This window comes from Magallana gigas, chromosome 3 (genome assembly GCF_963853765.1).
Source record: "Magallana gigas chromosome 3, xbMagGiga1.1, whole genome shotgun sequence".
Classification (NCBI taxonomy): domain Eukaryota; kingdom Metazoa; phylum Mollusca; class Bivalvia; order Ostreida; family Ostreidae; genus Magallana; species Magallana gigas.
This window is the reverse complement of record NC_088855.1, coordinates 53,655,543-53,677,621: the sequence shown is the minus strand read 5'-3', so window position 1 is coordinate 53,677,621 and position 22,079 is coordinate 53,655,543.

The following is a 22,079-nucleotide window of genomic DNA, read 5'->3' as shown; positions in this document are numbered from 1 at the left end:
CGAGCTCCGTTTTATGATTGGCTGCAGCTGCGAGTAGCTGATCCAATCGCAGTGCTTGTAAATATAAACTTTAAAAGAAAACACATGTGTGATCTTTGATAAATAATAAATTGAGACACAAGTTCTCGAGAACAGCTAGTGCCTCGCCAACGATGGTCTAACCAGATCGCTTTGAAAACCTATATATTTTACTGGGATTGAACATAGTTCTACAAACTTGTCAAGGCTCGCGTGATAGCATGGGAAGTAAACATGGCGAATGTAGACGTTGCCCATCCCGTTAGTATATACGTTCCTTCTTATGGTTATTGCTTTTAAAGGTTCAGTGAGATTTATTTTATTTAATTTCTTTGGTTCACAATATTTCCGACAACGATACCTGGTTTTATGACATGAAAGCTTTCATATAAATCGGCGACTTTTTCACTCCTGGTACAGGTCCATACAAAACACTATGAATAAAACATTCCGTGCTTTCCCTAGTTTATAACTTAATTCGTATTTAATAGCATCGTTAATTATGTTCTAATATTCGGTAGTCAACATGTTTTCAAGTTGTATTAATGCCGCAGTGTGTATATAACCCGTTGTTTAATTCGATTAAAATGTAAATATGCAAGGGGCGCAACTCAAGTTGCTCGCTAGATAGCGTCACCACATCACCGAGTTTTCGCAATGAAATCCGCCAAGGGTTTATGGGGAGCAAAGTGGACCGAAAACCCTTGGCTAGCGAAGATGGTTCGGGGCATAGATATGGCAGCTTCTTTTTACCATGTACATATTTAAGAAATTTGAATTCTCCGGCCGGGGGGGGGGGGGGGGGGGGGGGGAGGGGGGCGTAATCCCCAACCCCCTAAAAACTTACTGTCAAAAGCACAAGCGCCTAAATAATTGATAATAATAGAATGATATTATTATTACTACTGCAGTATAGTACAATGGATAAACTTAGTTACTTAAGAAAAATTTTAACGTCATGCGCCTGTGGCTCTGACTTTCTTAAAATATCGCATAGCCCCCTAACTCCGTCACGTTTGGGAAACTCCTCGCCGTTTGAAATCAAGTACGATTATGACGTCATTTTTTACATGTCAAAAATCTTTAATCAAATGTCAACAATTTGCAACGGTTAAATTTAAGAATGTGTTAAAAAATAACAGAATTAAATCTTGTTCTTTTTATGCACCATTAATTGAGTGAAATCAGCTAAAACTTTTTCACGGGTGCACTAACATATCGATATTTCTGAAATGCGGGCCCATTCGATCATTCACGGTGGTCAGCCATTTTTAGAGAGGTCAAGATGAAACATTTCACATGTAATACATTTTTGATTAAGGTAATTAATACATTTTTTTCAGACCGCAATAGCCTTTATGCACTACTCTTGATGATAACGTCAACTCGCTCATGCCGATACTTTTGCCTTATACAGGGTATAGATATATCTGGTATATCGCTATTCAGAATATGCTACATTTCTAAAAATCTAATAAATAAATAATATAATAAGTAATATATTAATTAATGGTATAAAATATTTGAAATGTGTATGGACATAAATCAAACGGCATTCATACATTCTGAAAAGGCCATTGTGATTGTTGTTATAGACCCATTTTTTATTCTGGCGATCATTTTATTTCGATGAAATTGGATACAATTTAAATTGTATGCACCATTTTTACTTATTATAACTTGGCCTATATACAAATGGAGTTTTAACTAAATTGTAAATGTGTCTTCATTCCCTGCCATATCATAGAGCATGTGGGTGACGGAGTTAGGGTTCATAAATATAATAGGCACGCGTGATAAACGTCGTATTCAGAGGGCTTATTTGAATAAAAATAAAAATATTTTTGTTAATAATTTTATAAATTATATTGTTTCAGATTATATCTAGTGATTGCAAATGATAAAAACCACAAAAAACAATTTACAGAGAAACGCGGGAGGTTTCCTGCTTATGGTGACGGAGTTTGGGTACTCGGGGATACATTGTATTTTAAACATGGTATCACAGGCACGTAGCATCAGGGGGGGCCAGGGGGGGGGGCCTGCCCCCCCCCCCCCCACCTTTTCTCTCAGCAACAATTTTTTTAAAAATTAACATATAAAAAAATGAATTAAAATGAGTTGCCCCCCCCCCACTTTTTTTGAAGTAAGTAAAAAATTGATATGAAAATAAGGAAATGAGGAGTCAAATTGAAGTTACCTCTCCCCCCCCCCCCCCCCCCCCCACGGATTAGGAATTTCATGATTTGTAGGGGAAAAAATTTTGGTAGGGAAGAATTTTTATTTATGGAAGTATAGTTAGTCTAGTTAGTCTACCCCCCCCCCCCCCCCCCCGGATTAGGATTTTGAAGATTTTTTTTTTTTTTGATTGTCAAGATTTTTTGGATGGGTCTGCCCCCCCCCCCCCCCCCCACACTTTCAAAAACGATGCTAAGTGCCTGTATCAGGATATCATATACATTTAATTAAAAAAAAAAAATAAAGAAAAAGTGAGCAAGGTCACATACCCTACGCTTCCCTATTAATTGACGATTCTAAACATAATGCAGGCAAGTAGCATCGTTATTGAAAGTGGGGGGGGGGGGGGGCAGACTCATCCAAAAAATCTTGACTAGTAAAAAAAGGAAACTTTTCAAAATCTTCAAAAAACTAATCCCGGGGGGCGTAGTATATCTACAACTTCAATTTCACTCATAATTTCCTTATTTTCAGTCCAATTTTTACATGCTCCAAAAAAAGGGGGGGGGTCCATATTTATATTTTATATGTAAATATAAGAAAATTAGTTTAAACAATATTTCTTGATATTTTACAATAGCAGGTATATGTATTTGGCATAAAGTACAATAGGATTGGGAAACAAGCCAAAAAGCTTATACAAATCCCTCTCTTAGATAAGAACAAATATGAGAGGTGCAAATTACATGTATGTATGATTAAATGAAGAATCAGAAAGCTTATATAAAAGAGGAGAAAAAAGACACCCAATATACATAACAATCAAGAGTATACATTTTGACATATGCATGAGTTTGAGAGTTGGAATTACAAGTGCATTTATTTTTAAACTAGTGAGCTAATCGACCCACGAACGTATAACTACATGTTATACTATAAGGAAAACAATGCAATTGTGTTCAGAACAATTTGAAGTAAAACACCAAAGGAAATACATGTATGAAATACATCCCTGTATGAATATATCCTGGATGCTTTTACATATTTAGAGAATATAATTAAGCAGAAAAAGTGTCGATGTTACCCTAGGTACCCTAAGATCGTTTACTGTCGATGATAAATTTTTGAACCATATAAAAATGTATTAATTGTCATTATTGCTAATATTGGGAGACCCAAAGAGTAATAGGTTGACATTTGTTGAATCTCGAAGTTTGTTAATTGTTTCACTACGTATTACATTATAATTTGGGCAATATAAAAGATAGTGGTCATTACTTTCAATTGAACCACATGAACATAATGGGGAGGGGCAGAGGTTTCTGCGGAACATATAAAGTTTCAGGGCGCTGCACTCTAATCTTAACTGGGTATGTAGAATTTGTCCTTTTCTGGATCCAAAATTATAATAATCGGGAATGTTTATATTGCTACGATTTAAATATTTTTTGAAATTGTTTAAAGAAGGGTTGTTTTGTATTTCATTAGGTAGTGTATTCCAGAGCCTTATTGTACTTGGAAAGAATGACTCATAATATAGTTTTGTTCGTGCGAAAATTTCTCTTACGGAATCATTACTCCTTGTATTATGTGTTCCATCTTTAGAAGTTTGTGTTTCTAAAATATTGGAAAGATATTCTGGAGTTTTGCCATGGAACATTTTAAAGAACTTTTACAAAGAGACAATTTATTTTGTGTAAGAACTATGATTATCTACATCCCTCTTTTAATCTTACATGCACAAAATTGAATAAATATCGTCAAATTAACATTAATTTTTATATGCTACCATTTAGAGATAACAACTAGTTGACTGCTATAATTTAAATATACTTTTTAAACAAATATGAGAAGAACGTTTTTATAAATATTAAAAACAGTATGAACATATGTATAACATTTTTATAAACAACTTTTGTTTCGTGGTTAAAACGTGGTATTAATACGGTTATTTTACTTGTAACCTAAAGGCGCAGTTGGTGAGAATAAGGCCAACGTTAATTCATGTAGTAGATTTTAATCAGAAGACATTTTTCTGCATTAGAATTTTTCACATTATATAAGCTATTTTCTGTACAGGATGGCAGTAACAAACGTGATTTTACTTTAACCAGAATCTTCAGACAGTTTCTCTGCGTCACTACGTGCATTTGAACGGATGCTTGTCTTTGTTAACCTTTACAATAGCAATAAAATGTTCCTACCCAAAAATTCCCATCTCAAGTCAGTCAAAAAAATAAGCCTCAAATTTGCAGCCAATTTCTACCTCGATGTTTTCTCACTATAATTATACTAACCTATATCATATATGTCATTGCGATGCACTGAAGAAAATAAAGTCAATTGCCTACGACCTACATTTCCCGTTGCATGGTTACTCGTCTATCATCCTCGATTCGAACCCGTGGACTTTGCAGATCTCTGTGCAGGTAGACTAAAAAATTCTAACATGCCATTGAGACATCATTGTATCAAAATCATCAGTAGGAAAAATCTAGACAATTCGACAAAATTTACGATTTCAACAAGACTGATGCGCATGTAAATTACAGGCATTTGACATTATATATTTTTCTCATAATAAAATATATCCCTAACCCGATCATGAAGGGGGAGGGGTATAATTTTTTTTCATGATGGCAAAAATTTATAACGTCAGGTGACGGTGATGTAGATCGAAAAACTGAATATCAAAAGAGATTGATTCGATGTTCTTTCAACATTTCATTGAAACGAATAACAAGATATAAAACTTTGCTATGATATTGAAAATACGATGGAGTAATTCCCATGCTCAAAAACATTTCCCTATATACGCACCCGCACTTTTAAAATCAGATCTCAAAGCTTGCATTCGAAAACGTAAATAAGTTGTGAGATAAATGTTTTATGATATACTGAAGACAGTTTTAGAAAAGAGCATTTTTGTCAGCGTATACCGTGTCTTTATTTTATATTGAGTTAATATAAGGGGCGTTTTGTATCGATAAAGCCTATTTACAAAATAACCAATCAGTAATGTCTTTTCTCCAACTTATCTTATATAAAAAGACAAGATAGACTATTAGCACATCCAACTGAGTAGGGCTACAAACACGGTAAGATTCCTATACTATATACATCACTTATGAACACTTTGAGTATAATTCTTTTCGAATACTATATCGTCGCATCTTAAATACAGAAGGAGAAAGTGCAGTTAAAAATGATATAACCCGTCTTATAAGTTAGATTTTTTTCTTTCTATTTAGACCATGAGTGTTTTTGCCAGCATCATCATCACACTTCTGATCAAACTGACATCTTTCACTTTGGGAATCTCGGTCAACATTTATCTCCTTCTGAAGAGTATCTTGGAAGCCGACTTCCGTCGTATTTACTCATTAGAAGTGAATATCGTGGTGACAGGGGCTATATTCTGTGGACTGTACATTCCACTAACGTTCGTCAGTCGCCTTAGTATTCTGTTTTCTTTCGTGGTCGACTGTAAGTACTGCCTAGCAATCCTGTTCTTTCGGACGTTGACATGGAGCAACATGTGCCTAACGATCTTCTTCATATCCATCCACCGTCTGAACCGCGTCCGCCAGCGGATTGTCGTGATCCGCCCCAGTCTCACCAACTTGATAGAGATCTCGGTGTCCTGGGTCCTCAGCCTCCTCCTCTCCAGCCTACAGGTGACCAGTTACTCGCAGGCCTGGACCAGTGAATTCCACAACCAGTCCTTCTTCGGCGAAGGGTGCGCCATCATCGCGTCGAATCCGTCAACCTTATTTCACGAATCCTTGCAAATGCTTTTATACAGCGCCATGCTTATTGCCATCGTCTTTTGTTGGTTGGGTATTTTACTAGCGATCCGAGTGCGACACCAAGTCCAGCCTTTAGAATCACTAAGTTTTGCCTTAACGAGACATCCAACAATCAAGAAAGGAGTGACTTCTATCTCAGATACAGTGATCAAAATATCGATCCCTGGGTTCATTCACGAAGAAACTCGACACGAATCAGAATTTGACATAGAAATTAAATCGACTGGGTCAGACATTCGACATTTCAATTCATTTGACTCTGAGGAAAGTCTAACTAACGCATTTGAAGGCTCCTATACAGAATCATTGAAGACAACAACGAACGATGAACCGGGGTATAGCGACGTTTCGGAATTTTCTGGTCCTTCCAGGCTGTTTCGTCGAACCTTCAATATCAGTCCTAATTCTCGACATACCCAAAAGTGGTCAGAAAGAGACACTACGCTGTCTAATCTGTTTACCTCTAGAAGAAAATCAAGTCCACGACTTCGGCGATCCAGATTTTCTCGAAGTCATTCAGATATGAATCCCACACAAATTAAGAAGTTAATGAATAAGCTAAACGAACACGCTGATTTGAGTCCAAAGAAAAAATTTGCATCTTTAACATGTCGGGAAAAAAGAAACTCGTTTAGACAATCAAGGAGACATTCTTCGAAGTTTAAATTCACACAGGAAACCCTGTCTAGTAAGTGCTCCTTCGACGGTAAACAAAAGTCAAAGGTTTTGAAGAGAAGTCATAGCTCAGGCGACTTCTGGTCCAGAGCTGAGAGTTTTAAACTACAAGAGAGTGACTTATCCCTCAACAATTTTCGATCGAAACATAACTCCTGTTCTAAAACCTTCAGCACCAGTAACGATGGGTATCTCTGCAAAAAATCTTCAACAGATTCGAAGAGGATAAGCTCAAGCGACAAATCATCAACTGAACGTAGAAGCATCTGTAAACGTACGACGCTAACGTCATACTCGGACACGAAAAATTCGCCGCCAAGTCACGATTTCCCGCCTTCTCCAGGAGATTGTCGTCTGAAAACAAGACGTAGAACAAACGTGACGAACTTGACATCTTGGTCCGAGCTTTCCAGCTTGGACCACCCATGGGAATCCCCAACCGACATTTACGTTATGAAAAGAAAACGAAAGAATTTGGCATCAATATCGGATACGAAATCCATATTAAGCAGCGAAAGATTTTCGTGTACAGAAAACGCAAGTGATAGATGTCCTAAAGAGCGGTGGCTGTACGCAAGAAAGAAAATAAAGAAACGCAGCGAGAGCAATCGTCACTCTTCTATAGATTCAAGACCATGTGCATGTTGTGAAAAACGCAGAGAATTACCAGAGTTAATTCGTCCAGAGACTAGCTTGTCCCTGTCAAGTGGATTAGAACTGCATCTAACAGAGAAAGGCGTGGTGAATAAAAGTTACGAAGAAAAGGAGAGCTATACAGAGACTAGTCTGTCCCTTCATTCCCTTTCAACAAACGATATCGAGGATGTCAACAGCTCTGAAAAATACATGACAACCCAAAAGATCGGTGGAATATTCCTTTCTCCAGATATTCCAGAGTATAAATTCTCCAACATCTCATTCACGCCGTCTGAGAAGGTCAAATTCTGGAAGCAAAAGATAATCGAGGACTTGGATGAAGACGAACACGATTATGATGACGTCGACGAATTGCCAAGTTCAAAGGTCAGTCAGAGCAAAAACCCAGACGTACCAGTGGAGATCAAAATTATCCGACCGTCAACCGCGGGAAATCAGATCGTCTCCAGAAGGAATGCCTTCATGAAGGAATACCCAATTATAGAACAAATTCAGACTGCAAATCGCATGGATCAGCAATGTGTTTGCGATAGGAGACGCTTCCAGTCTACCCATAATTCAGTGAGCACATCCGATTCCGTCTCTAAACGTATGCTCCTGGCGTTCATTCTCGCTATGCTAATGTTTCCCTACATGCTTTTGCTTCTGATCAACATCAGCTCGGTCCATGACGTCACGGATGTCCTAGAATACGCCGCCGCGCTGGTTGAGGTAGTCTTTGCTCTGAAATCGTACTTGTACATTTTATACAATCGTAATATTATGAAAGTACTGACACGCAAGACAAGACGTACACTTTGGCTTGTCTAAAAAGTCAGCTTTGTTACTAGGTATAGATGTATATACATTATTTAAACAATGTGTTTGTGTTTGTCAAAATTGGACAATAAATTATTACACTATACATTTCATGTTCAATTGAAATAATCTGTATCGTGATCGAATATTCTGAAAGTGATGAGAGATAACAGTTTCTTTTTCTTTTTGGGCGAGGGAGAGAGTGTAACATTATCTATCCAGTAGCAGTCATTTTCTCGTCATCCACCTCGTCTTGTAAATGACTGATATGTTTGTATGTTTAGGATAGTTTCAGGTAACATAAACATCTACCTAGGGTTAAATCACAAACACAATTGCGTAAAAAGACAAGACAACAACAGCTAGTATACTGGCTCCGCCCATTTCATTAGAGTGACCAAGACATAACGTGCAATTTGGTTAGAAAAGTAATATCATCATGATCATGTATATAAAAAGAAATGTGATAACAACATCACCCACTCTATTATCCAATAAAAAGTCGCTAATACCCTATTATAAGTTATGCCTTTAACCTTTAAGAATCTCTTAAAGTTCACAACTATCTAGATGTCAGTCTTCAATAGACAGCTTAGAGAGCCGTAAACGATGGAAAAATTAAATTAGATTGGGGTAAAACTTTTGATCTGCCGATGAAAAAGAGGGTTAAGTAAAATTCTAGCGATTAATTATAGCGATTTAGCCATTGATTAAGGTGGAATAACACACTTGAAAAATGTCACTAAAAGTAAACAGTTATTGATTTGATTGTGAAAGATATAATGATAAAGAAATTGTACATATGTCAAATAAGCGCAAAAATTTCCAGTTTGGGAATAAAAAATGAATGTCTTAAAAATTCAATTTAGTAAGGAACAACAAAAGCCACTGCGGGATACGAACTCGGGGTCTATGGATCACAAGCCCTACACTTTATCCCCTCGGCTATGGAGTAAGTTTCATCATGCTTTCGATAAAATTCTTTTAATAAAACGAAATGTCGTTTCGATTTTTTTTATCTTCGCTCACTCCGCCCGTTCGATAAAACTAAATGGTATCCCGCGCTTGTTTAAATCCTTACACATTAATTAAAATGTTGAACCATATTTTTATGCCCCCCCCCCCCCCCTTCGAAGAAGGGGGGACATATTGCTTTGCTGGGAAAAGCCTACCAATTATTTTACCATAGAACTCCATACAAACGTTATGACCTCTCAGTACTTTACTATAATAGTTTCAGTCAAATCGTTGGTATCATTTGAAACTTCAATTTAAGGCCTTTCAGGAAATGACAAAAAAATATAGGGTCCCGTGGCGTTTATAGGTCATATTTGCAGTTGTTTACAACTTTCAGCGATCGGCAGTAAATGTCACTCTACACAAAAAATCAACCCCCACCCATACAATTTTTTCCTAGTGTTGCTAAATTCTTTAAAATATTCCCCCATTCCATCATTTACTTTAAAAACTAATATTTTTACTACAAAATGAAAATTGTCACATACCTGAATTCAGCCAATCGCGTAACGCCGACCCATTCATTCCTTATTACAACGTTTCTCTAATGTAAACATCCGGGGCCCTTTCTCAAAGAAAAAGGCCTACGTCCAGGCGTAAGCTTAGTCCGGACTAAATCGGGGACTAAACCTCAAAACAGGACTAAGTTGCGTTTCATAAAAAGGCGGAAACTTAGTCGGGACTATATTTGGGTTTATATCTACGTCTGCTAATGGGTAGGCGTAAGTCCTTAGTCTGTGCACAAAAATGGCGAGTGTTTTGTTCTTAAGGCAAAATAAACAGAGAATTTTAATTTTTGGTTTGTTTTACGTGTTATTAAAGGTAAACATTCTCATTTATTGAAATATTTGTAAATATACGTATAACTTAAAAAAATACCTATTGTTCGATAACTGTTCCTATTTCTATATAAATTAAGATTAAATCAATTTGATAATTAATGGGCTTACCTTATTAAACGCGTGTAATATACATTACTACTCGTTAATGAAGTCTACTTTAAGTATGAAGAATTAAAGATGGGTATACCCCGATAAATGATATAAACACAATAATCAAAAAGATGCTGTAATTCTAAACTAAACATGTATTCCCCAACAAGATAGATGTATACATAAGTACGAATAGATTATTGATTTTTAAATCAATACTCAGTAAGCATAGACTAGAATTTAGAACCATCTTAGCAAGGCCTTAGACTTTCGGTAGGATGTAGCTATCTATTTCTTGCGTCAAAACAAGTTAAAAATAATGCTGGTTTCAAGTGAAATATACACAGTTGTGTAGTTTTAGTTCAAAAGCCAGACAAATTATGTCGATTTCAAAGAGCCATGGCTGCGTAGCCAGCGATGTAATAGACTGCAGTTTGACACAACTATTCAAAGTCCAAGCTCTTGTTGAAATGGTTCTAATGTTTCTAATCAAATTTGAACCTATGAAACGAAACTGATTTCAAAATATTGAGAATACTCCTTTGAATAGGAGCAACGCAGAACGTTTACAGTTGTAATTTGTCCTTGTGTGTGGTTGTATATTCTTTACCTATATTACTTACAACTTTACGACACGTATACATTCTCATTTTCATTTTTTTTTACTCCTAATATCTTTACAAAACCGTATGAAAGCTACATGTATTTTGAATGTTAATGAACTCGCATTTAGATACATGTACAATCAATTTTTGTTAAAATATTAATAAAAAATTAATATGTTTTAGAAGCGTGCAGAGTGTGTATCAATTCTATAGATCTATTGACAAGCGTTTGTCAAGGTTCTTGAAGATTCTAAAATTTCACATGCACACTTCCTTGAATTTTCGGAAATCAAATTCTTTAATCTTATTAATTCTAGGATTAAGTGACCAATTGCCTTCATATTAAACATCGATTGTAATTCTTTTAAATAGGCATAGTTTACATGTACTATCAATGATCTTCGTGCATATGCATATGTGCTGTTTATTTGTATCATTTAACTGAATTGATCTTTATTTACTGGAGTTCATGATAGTTTTGTTTCATCATATTTAAGATGGGATGTTTTTTTTTATTTCGAAGTTGTCGACTTGCAATACAAAAGCGTTGTTCTAGCAGTTTTACAACAGTGTGAATTATTTACACATTTAACTACCTTGCATTTGTCATACTTATTATATAAACAATTGTATACACCCCCACCCCAATAACCCAAAGCAGATAGGGAAAAAAGTAAAACTCAAATGTACTTGTTAAAACCCTTAAGATGCAAAATGTCTTATCCGGAGGGGGTAGGGGATTTTTTAGATGCCTTTCCATTAAACTTTTAGAAACCTTTTATTTATATCACTTTCTTCAGATAGGTAGGGTGTTCTTTGATGACTGCTTTTATATCTATATTTTAATCAATATACTGTATAAGGGTTATTTTCGTCCCGTGTAACTTCCGCCCCTCTACACTTGCAAACAGTTTCGCTCTGTCGTGAATTCGCCAAGTCACAGTTGTTACTTAAATTACTTAATATTAGACAGTGAAAATCAACAAGTCTAAAATTTGCCCGCTGACAACGAGGGTTGAATGATTGAAAATTAAACGGGGGCGAATAATTCCCTGTATACTTACAGTATATACTACCTTCAACCCCCCTCCCCGAAAAAAAAACAACAATCAATCCATTAAACCAAAAACAGGAAAGGGAGTTGGGGAGACCCCGGCCTCAAATGTTGATTATTCCTGTCCTTTTAATTGTTGACAATATCTTTCAAAACTATTATCATTTGAATCGCAGAAAATCAAGAATCGTTTCCGTGCATGTCATTGTCTACATTCTTTCGATATTGGAACAAATGATGGAACTTTTCTTCCTTCTGTAGACATGGACAAGGTTCATGTAATGTTATTTATGCAGTAGATATTTTCTATTTCAGTTTGTTGCTGTTTATAACTCAATGTCATTTTATTTTATATAAATAATATAGTGATATGGTAAAAAAGAATCAAGCCTTATCCCAGCATCTGAAAGTGCCTAAATATCTATATGAAGCATGACTTATCATTCTGCAGATTTATGCGGGCATATCTATACTGTACCCTGTCCCTGTATTCTATAAATATTTGAAGTTTACACGGACATTGGAGTTAATATTCTATGCATTGTTTCGTTCAATTAATATGTACGATTGTGTCTCAATATCATCTACAATGCATTTAATTGTCATATATTTGGTTTCTGAAACCTTTGAAATATGCCTCTTTCATATCAACTGTTTTTCCCTAAAATGTCATTATGTTATGAAGTGTATAGGCATTTGTTCTACTTTCATTAATATAAACTGTTATGAACAACTTGAACTATGCACATTCAGTGGTAAAGTATAACATGCGTACTTTCGGGTACTACATGTACTATGAATTGGAAAATTGATCCACCACATATAATCATAGCCTCAAAGCAAAACAAAATACGATATGCGCATGCTTAGTGCTCAGCGGAGATGTCCAAGTTCTTCGACTTACGCCTCTTTCAGAAAAGCAACTTAGACCCGACTAAATATTAGTCGGACTAAATTAGGCTCAGATTTACGCTTTTTTGAGAAACGGGCCCCGGGGGTTTGGTTCTCTCATTCCTATACTGCTGTCTGTCTGTCGGTCGGTCGGTCGACCAACAGTTTCCGTTCATTTTCTTCGCAGAGGCTGAACATATTGAAATGAAATTTAGTACAAAGGTTTATCATAATAATATCTAGGTCAAGTTCGATTTTGGGTACAATCGAGCAATTTTCGACAAAGTTGTGCCCCTTGGAGGTAGAAAAATTCCATTTATTTGCAGTTTCCGTTCATTTTCTTTGCAGAGGCTAAACTTATTGAAATGAAATTTAGTACACAGGTTAACCAGGCTGAAGCGAACAGCCACTAACAGCAGCCACTAAGTCCGTAGAAGCTAGCAGCCAATAAGGAAATTCATCAAAGTATTGAGAGTACTCGAACAGAAAATTATAATTTACTTTATTATTGGCATATTTTAATTAATATCAAAAAGAGTTATTCATGAATAATTTCTCTGAGCATGGACAACTTCAGAGGCAGTAAAGCTCTTTTCTCAAAATATAACATGCATCAAAAATCATAAAAATCCTCATATTATTTCAAAAATAAGACGGTCAGACTTCTTGAATTGTGATTTTATTCTCATAAAATAAGTATCCTCAATCGAAAACCAAAACGTAATAAATCCAAAGATGAATTTAGGATTATTTTGTGTCAGCCATGATTTGAGAGAAAAATTACAAGAGACTATTAAGCTCACCCGAACTTTGCATTTTTTAGCATTTCACAATGATATAAGGGTGAAAAGTGATCACAAGAACTTGGAAACACTAGGATTAGGTAGAGGGCCTCAGGAGGTATTCATAATAAGCGTTTGAGGGCACCTATGGCCCCTGCAGGAGTCCATTTAGCTCATCCGAACTTTGCATTCTTTAGCATTTCACAACGATATAGGGGTGAAAAGTGGTCCATTATCTACCTTATCTTTGAAGTGTGCATCAAACGGATAACAGGGCAGTGTAGGGGACCTAAGGGGCTATTATTTCCCAGTCTCAAATTTGGGCTGTAGGGGTATCATAAAGTGGCTCCCAGGGGTTCTTGCTCATTTCAGGGGTTTATATCGACTTGAGATTGACCATAAGAACTTGAGAACACTAGGATTAGGTAGAGGGTCTCAGGAGGTATTCATAATAAGCGTTAGAGGGCACCTTTGGCCCCTGCAAAGGTCCATTTAGCTCATCCGAACTTTGCATTTTTTACGCTTTTCACAATGATATAGGGGTGAAAGTGGCCCATTATCTACCTTTTCTTTGATGTGTGAATCAAACGGATAACAGGGCAGTGTTGGGGACCTATGGGGCTATTATTTCCCGGTCTCGAATTTGGGCTGTAAGGGTACCACAAAATGGCTCCCAGGGGTTCTGGCTCATTTCAGGGGTTTATATCTGACTTGAGATTGACCACAAGAACTTGGAAACACTAGGATTAGGTAGAGGGCCTCAGGAAGTATTCATAATTAGCACCTATGGCCCCTGCAAGGGTCGATTTAGCTCATCCGAACTTTGCATTTTTTAGCATTTCACAATGATATAGGGGTGAAAAGTGGTCCATTATCTACCTTATCTTTGAAGTGTGCATCAAACGAATACCAGAGCAGTGTAGGGCATATGGGGCTACTATTTCCCAGTCTCAAATTTGGACTGTAGGGGTACCACCAAGTGGCTCCCAGGGGTTCTGGCTCATTTCAAGGGTATATATCTGACTTGAGATTGATCACAAGAACTTGGAAACACTAGGATTAGGTAGAGGGCCTCAAAAGGTATTCATAATAAGCGTTAGAGGTCAACTATGCCCCTGCAAGGGGCAATCAAATCACAATGCTAGGTGTTCCATTGTCTCATATTTGTAATTATACGATGTCTTTTTAATTTTCGATTAATGTTGATTCCGGGGGAATGAAAAGGCCCGAGGATAAGTTTTTAAACACGCACATGTTCAACTTCGATGTAAACAAATTATCTTGCCACAACGGCTTGTCTTGGGGTTTTAATTGTATTTGTATCGGGGTTTTTTTGCCTTTTAATTTATCATCTCTTTTATATCGTAATACGTTTGCATATCACTTTATATGTTGCATATAGTTTTTCTATTTGTATCAATAAGACTACACTTAGGATAACAATATTTTCATAACTTATGGCCTGTATAGACGTACATGTATTTCATTTCTATCCAACAAAGACGAATTTATAACTCTTATCCAGGCGAGCTTTACTGCATCGGATGTCGTCAATGCTTGTACAAATTAATGAGCATTAATCATTTAGATATTAATTAAAATATGTCGATAATTAGGTAAAATATAATTTTCTGTTCGAGTACTCTCAGTACTTTGATGAATTTCCTTATTGGCTGCTAGCTTCTAAGGGCTTAGTGGCTGCTGTTAGTGGCTGCTAGCTTCAGCCTGTTCACAGGTTAATCATAATAATATTTAGGTTAAGTTCGATATTGGGTACAATTGGGCAATTTTCGACAGAATATACCCCTTGGACGTAAAAAAAATTCCATTTATTTGCAGTTTCCGTTCATTTTTTTCGCATAGGATTCACATATTAAAATAAAATTTGGTATACAGGTTTATCATAATAACATCTAGATCAAGTTTAATTTTGGGGTCGATCAAGCATTTTTGTTTGACAAAGTTATGTGTCTTGGACTTAAAAAAATTTCAATTATTTGTAGTTTCCGTTCATTTCCTTCGCAGATGTTTCCAAGGGAGGGGGGTAAAAGTGTTTTACAAACATCTCTTGTTTGTTTTTTTATTTTATTGCATATATCCTAGGGTTTTTTTCTTAACTGTTTTCAAAATTAATTTATTCTTTAAAATTTAAATATGAAACAAAATTAAAAACAAAGTCAAACTGCGTTCCTGGGCACCCTGTTGTGGAAAATAAATTCTTTCGATCAAAACAAAAAATCGCATCAAATTGCTCCATTTTATTTATTAACTTTTTGTATTAACCAAAGATGTCCCATCCCAGGTATGAATATCTGCCCCCGATACTCGATGAACCCATCTTACACTTTCTTTTAACAAGCAAATAAACTGATCGTAAAAAAGTGAGTAAAATTAACTAGTAAACTATTGTTAATGAACATCAATACGCTAGATAAACGAAACAGCCAAATCGTCTCCAATGTGAATTTGAGTCAATCATTATCATGAATATTTCGTGCAGTCGTGATTTTTTAGGTCGATGTAGATTTCGACCAATTGATAAACGGATCGTGTAGATTTCAGTCCTGTCAGTTTCTACAGAGTTATGAATTACAATTCCATATGAAATAGAGGGAATCAGACTTTGTGGATGTAAATATACACTAGTACCAGTTAATGAGGTCAATACAACGATTTAGCTACCCTCGAAGTACAATACTCACCTAGCCCGAATTGTTTTTATATATGATTTAATCCAATGTAGGAAAAAATTAAATGTTAGTTACCTTGTTGGCCACGTGCAGATAATAAACTTGTATAATTTGGTAGAAAATTGGATTTCAGCCAATCAAAAGCTAGAAATTAATCCATCGTACAAGAACGTTATTTATCACATGTTTGGATCAATATGCGGTGGATAACACATTTGGAAGTACATAATAAATGATTCAGTTGAAAAGTTTTAGAGTTATAACTGTAAAGCATTTAAGGCTGTTTTATAATTTTCTTTAATAAAATGGTAAGAATACTAGATGATACCCCGCGCAAACGCGGGAATTAACACTTAACACATTATTATAATATAATGCTTAATGTTGAACCATATTTTTTTTCATTTTGTATATCTTGTTACAAATATTATACTTTGACATTCGATCTTGACACATCTGGTAAAAACAAAGTTGACAATTCTTGGTGCAAGTCTGGTGTTTATTTGAAAATCAGTCATTGGTATTCAAAAATGTTCAAATTTTTCCATATCTTAATCTATTAAAATTGAAATTAAAAAAAAATGCAGTATTGGATATTTAAAGGAGCGGGCAGGGATGAAAAATCTAAACTGAAATGGAAAATATACACATGTACATGTACTTGGCCTTAATCCGGTTTGTTGCAGCTGACTTGAAAAAAAAAACAACTTTATTTTTATTCTACGTGTATTTATTAAACCTGGGAATAGGTAGTTGTATCATTGTTTGTAAGCTTTTCCTTTGTTGTCAGCAATTCATTTTTTCTTGATACACAACATCTTTATGTGGTGTATCTGTGATAGATCACACTTTAAAAAAAAATAAAGAGTAGCAAAAAATAAGAAAATTGTATTTATCATTTACAAATTCATGAACTTATCATTTTTTACTGCTTAAACAGCCACTTAATTACGGCTCGAAATGAAATACACAATTATCTAAATCCGGTGTACTCCACGAGTCCAGATTTTTTCCTCATCTTCTGGCATTATCGAATCAGCTTGTCGCACTTTGGTACCTGAGCCCTTTGATAATAATTCCTTCATGCAAACATCTAAAACTTTGCCGAAAACGGCAATAAGGTCGCCATGTTCATCAAGAAAATTCACTGCCATTCTGTTTATGTACATCTAAAACAAACGCCGTTACAAGTAATTCTGTTTAGGATCTTCATCCCGGAGATGCATATCAACAGATTGTGAATGTTCAGGTTTCCTAATTTACTTAAGAAATTCGGTTTCAACTATATATCCTAAGAATTGCGAGAGCATAAATTCACAACCGTCATCCACGGCATTTTTGCTTAAAAGGGCGAGGTAGATGGAACTTTCATAAAATGTATTACGCTTAACTTCTAGAATCACGTGCTCTTTTTCATTGGTCATATAAAATGGAACATAATAAAATTTTGATAGATCATGGGCAACTCAGTGCATTGAAAACAACGATACAAAACATATAGAGTAACTTTTTAACTTGTGCATCTTCAGATATCAGACTCGGGGGACAAGCCCCCTCGTCTGTTATCTGAAGATACACTCGTTAAAATGTACTCTATATATTACATGTATCAATCGCAACTTCCCGAGAGGTTGCGATTGGCAGTATATGGACGTAGAATTAAGGTGAACAACCAATCTGTCGTGGTATGAAAATGTATGAATTCAAATTAAAACATGCTCGGTTATGCATTTACCCATTTACATGCATAATTTAATCCAAAGTTGTCAGATTCAAAGAAGGTGGCCAAAGCTGATGGTTAACTCTCCCTACACTTTCCGCCATTATGTCAATCAGTCAACCCGTTTCTATGCACCCCGTTCTGGAAAGTTCTTTCCATGAATACTAAGTAATTGTTCCATTTTATTTATTAACTGTCTGTATTAATTGAAGTCCTATCCAAGGTATCTGCCCGCGATGCGTGATGATCTCGTCCTAAACTTTTCGTTAATTAGTCAATCCGCATTCTTGGTTACCCCGTTCTAAAAAGTTCTATCCCATTCTCTCACCAGAGGTCGTGCTTCGCAAGCGAATGAGTATCAAAACTAAAGTCGCCCACTAAAGTAACGAATTGACTTAATTACCGTCTTCCTTGGAAGGCGGTATAAAGAGTTGAAATAATTTACAGTCTCCGGGTTGTGCACTTCCTTTCCTTTGTGATTGGTTGAAAATACATGATGTGAAAATTTACAATTATTTCATTGGTTGAAATACTGTTCGGAGCAAAGGAGATAATTTTCTGATGATCTTTTTCACGTACGACTTAACAAATTTCGTAGATTTCAAATCTTAAAAAGTTAGAAAACGAAAAGGAATACAAATTGCTATGAATGAAATTCAGCCTTTGGTTTTCAGGTATAACTAGTTGAAAGTAACTTTCTACAATATCTATTGAAATTATCTGTTTTTCTTTTAGCATTGTTTATTCAAATATTTATACCAAAATGAAAAAATAAAATAAAAATTGATGCGGTATGCAGTTATTTGCACCTTAGAAAAATAAATGACGATGCCAGACTCAAAGTCTCACAGGAATCGATTTGGCTGTTTCTTTTAGCTAACTTACTTACGTACATCAACAGTAATTTAGTGAATTTTACTTACTTTTCCTAATCAATTTATCGATTAGCTTAAAGAAAGATGTTAATATAAACAATAAAATGCTTTGTTTGATGATTCATTCGGGTTATGAAGGTAGTGATCATTGCAGAAAAAAATTACATTACCCGCTCACGCAGGTTATGTATTTTTTCTGCAATGTCATTACCTTCATATCCCGAATGAATCACCAAAGAAAGCATTTTATTGTTTAAATATACTCGCTAGTTTACCCTCTTAGCCATGGTCTCTGAATCCTGCCACTCGCAAACGAACAGTTTGTCTCGTTTTGAGTAGGCTGTTTTCACAGTTTTGTCATGTCATTGCTATTTCCAATTCGTACCTGCATGACAGAAGCCGTCTGTCTCCCTCGTTTCCTGTCGTAAAACAGATTCATGGCGATATCTAGTCTTAAGCAAAAGCGACACCCCCTCTCTTTGTTTATCGTACAATTTGAAATTTATGACTTCATCGATTTAGATTTGTTTAATGACATTGACATAGTGTTTTAACCAATCAGACAGGTTTGCAACAGCGCGAAGTTGTATCTTTTAAAATGATGATCAACAATTGCCTCGATAATTAAGATACCAGTACATTAATGAGGGATGTTTTAGAGCAATACTATAGTCTGTCCTAAGTTATTGCTTCCATCACTTTTTGATGACTTTTAATAAAAATACACATACATGTACATGTGAAAAAAGTACAGTTGAAATCGATGAAATGGAAAATATCCAAGATATTTTCATTGATAAATTATCCCTTTTCACTCATAAAAGTTTACAGGATGGAAAACAAATTTCTTATGGAGATTTATAATGAGAAATGTTTACATCTTTTCTCCTTTCGGAAGTATTCGGGACACCTCGCGCAATTATTCAACGTTATCATCCGGGCTTATTAATGGCCGATGCAATGCAAAATCCCCGTAGACTTTCTATTTTGGGACGTGTATTGAAACCTTAAGCGGTAGAGGGGGCGTTTCAAAACAGATAATCTGGACATTTTTCATATCAGTGGATGAACGTAGTTTGAACCCAAATGTATTTATGAAGATCGAAATATCAAGCAAAAAGTGGTGGAAGCAAAAACTCGGGACAGAGTATAGCTGTATTTTTCATGTTGGAATTTTTTATTGTGTAATTTTGATTTACCACTTAAATGACGAAACACGGTTTGGTTTGTAAACTTCTGTTTCTTTTTGGAGGCAATACACTGTAAAAAAAAAAAAATTAAAAATCGTATTTTTTTTAATATAGATCATATTTTTCTTATTCACTGTTTTATCTACATATAACAATTGTATTTTATTTGAAATATATATGCTTTGTTATCGTTATTTTAAATTAATTTGGATTTTCATATTTTATTTTGTCGATTTTTGTAGCAAAACTGCTTTGAATGAAGTGAATGCAAATAAAGTTTCATCATTTAAGAGTAAATTGCAAAGAATTTTCTGACAATTTTAGCTAAACCCAAGGTTCGTGTATTTAGATTATTACTTAAAATAAATCTTTATCAAGCCATACAGCAAAACCCATCACTACCCAATCTTAATCGCTTCATTCATTGCATTCTCGCGCCGTACACTTTTACTTTTATTCCGACTCACGTAAAGGTCAAATCAAGAATCTTTGAATGCTCGTCTTTAATCTCGTAACATCAACAGCAGTTAAGATATTATTTGCAGTAGTTCCTCATTGAGTGTCTCAACCACATCTCATCATTGTAGACTCTCTCTTGATTAATTAACTTACAATATAAATGCTGAAACGTAATTGTAGGGTGATATTTTGCCTATATTTTTGTTTGTACTATTACTAAAAGATTAGGTCAATCTCAAAAGGTGGCCTTTAATATGAAGCACATGCTGATAAAACACAAATTTTACGCAAATTTGTTGTTTTGAGGTATTGTCAGGGGGTCCTTGATTTCAATCAGTATTGTTGACCGGTGCTCTTGAGATGTTGAAATGTCATATCATTTTATTTTAGAATTTTCTATTTTATAGGATGAACACTTAGAAATTCGTTTAGACAAAGGGTGTTTTCTTTATAACATATAGCTATAAATTGAATCGTTTACCAAAAAAATGTCTATTCGAATGATTTGTTTTTATGTGGAAATTCGGTTAAAATTTCATAGGATTTTCTCTTTCTTCGCTCAAATAAAGAGAGATAACCTTCAATGCGATTTGGATTAAATCATAAAACCAGCTTACACAGCGCCCAGTACAATAAAAGAATGAAATGTTAATTTAACACTCTTCAAAAAGCATAAAAAGATTAGCCGTCATAGAAAAACGACGAATATAACTAATTTCATAATCTGGTATCTATGAGATTCAAAATAATTAAAACCTTCTATCCTTGTAATGTTGACAATCCAACAATAGATTCACGCGACCTTGCAATTTAAGGTCAAATTAAATTTTTCGAGTCAAAAACATAATTATGTAACGCAGTTAAAACAAAAGTTAAATCCAGTTATATATTTGTAATATAATCTGAAATGGTTGTAAAGTAAATTTTGATCATGAAAAATTTATTATGTGTACCATTAATTAAATGTTGATATTCAGAATTATTCTTAATTTTTGTATAAAAGCAAACCATGACCATTAATTTTTGCCGGTTACAAAAAGATTTTTGCTACAATCATATGCATCCTTGTGAAATGCCCCCCCCCCCCCCAATTTTTTTGCGCAGCAAAGATTTTTCTTAAGGAAGGAGTCTTTTGTGGTTTTCGACTTGTAAAACGTAAATTTGATTAATTGTTCATTTAATCAAGATGAAAGGAAATTAAAAAAGTATATTTTTCTTTCTTTTTATTATCATATATCTTGGCATAGAAAAAGGAATCAATTTTTAGAATCTAACAAGGACTATATTTTTGGCGTAATATTGGCGTAGGAAAATATCACGTGTTTCGCAATTCAGAATTGCTGCAGATTAATGAGTCTGTTTTAGCATTTTAAAAACAATAACATTAATGTTGAATTTTTTTTTTACTAATGTGAACTAATGATATGATACTTGGGTTTCAGAATATGTTTTTAAAATATGATTTGCCTATCAAATTACATTTTTATAAGCTTTTTAAAGTCCCCATTCTATACATTGATTTTTGTGAAAAAATCACTAAAATCAGTTTTTCTCTCTTAACAAATGGTCAATATATTAGCTTTTCTGTCAATTTATATCTTTATATAAATCTTCATTATACATAAAAATCAGAAATATTTTATTATTGGAAGCATTAAAATAAATAATCAAAATTTCTTCAAAATTTAAGAAAATTAGAGGAAATGCGGGCTCAGCAATATCAATTTTA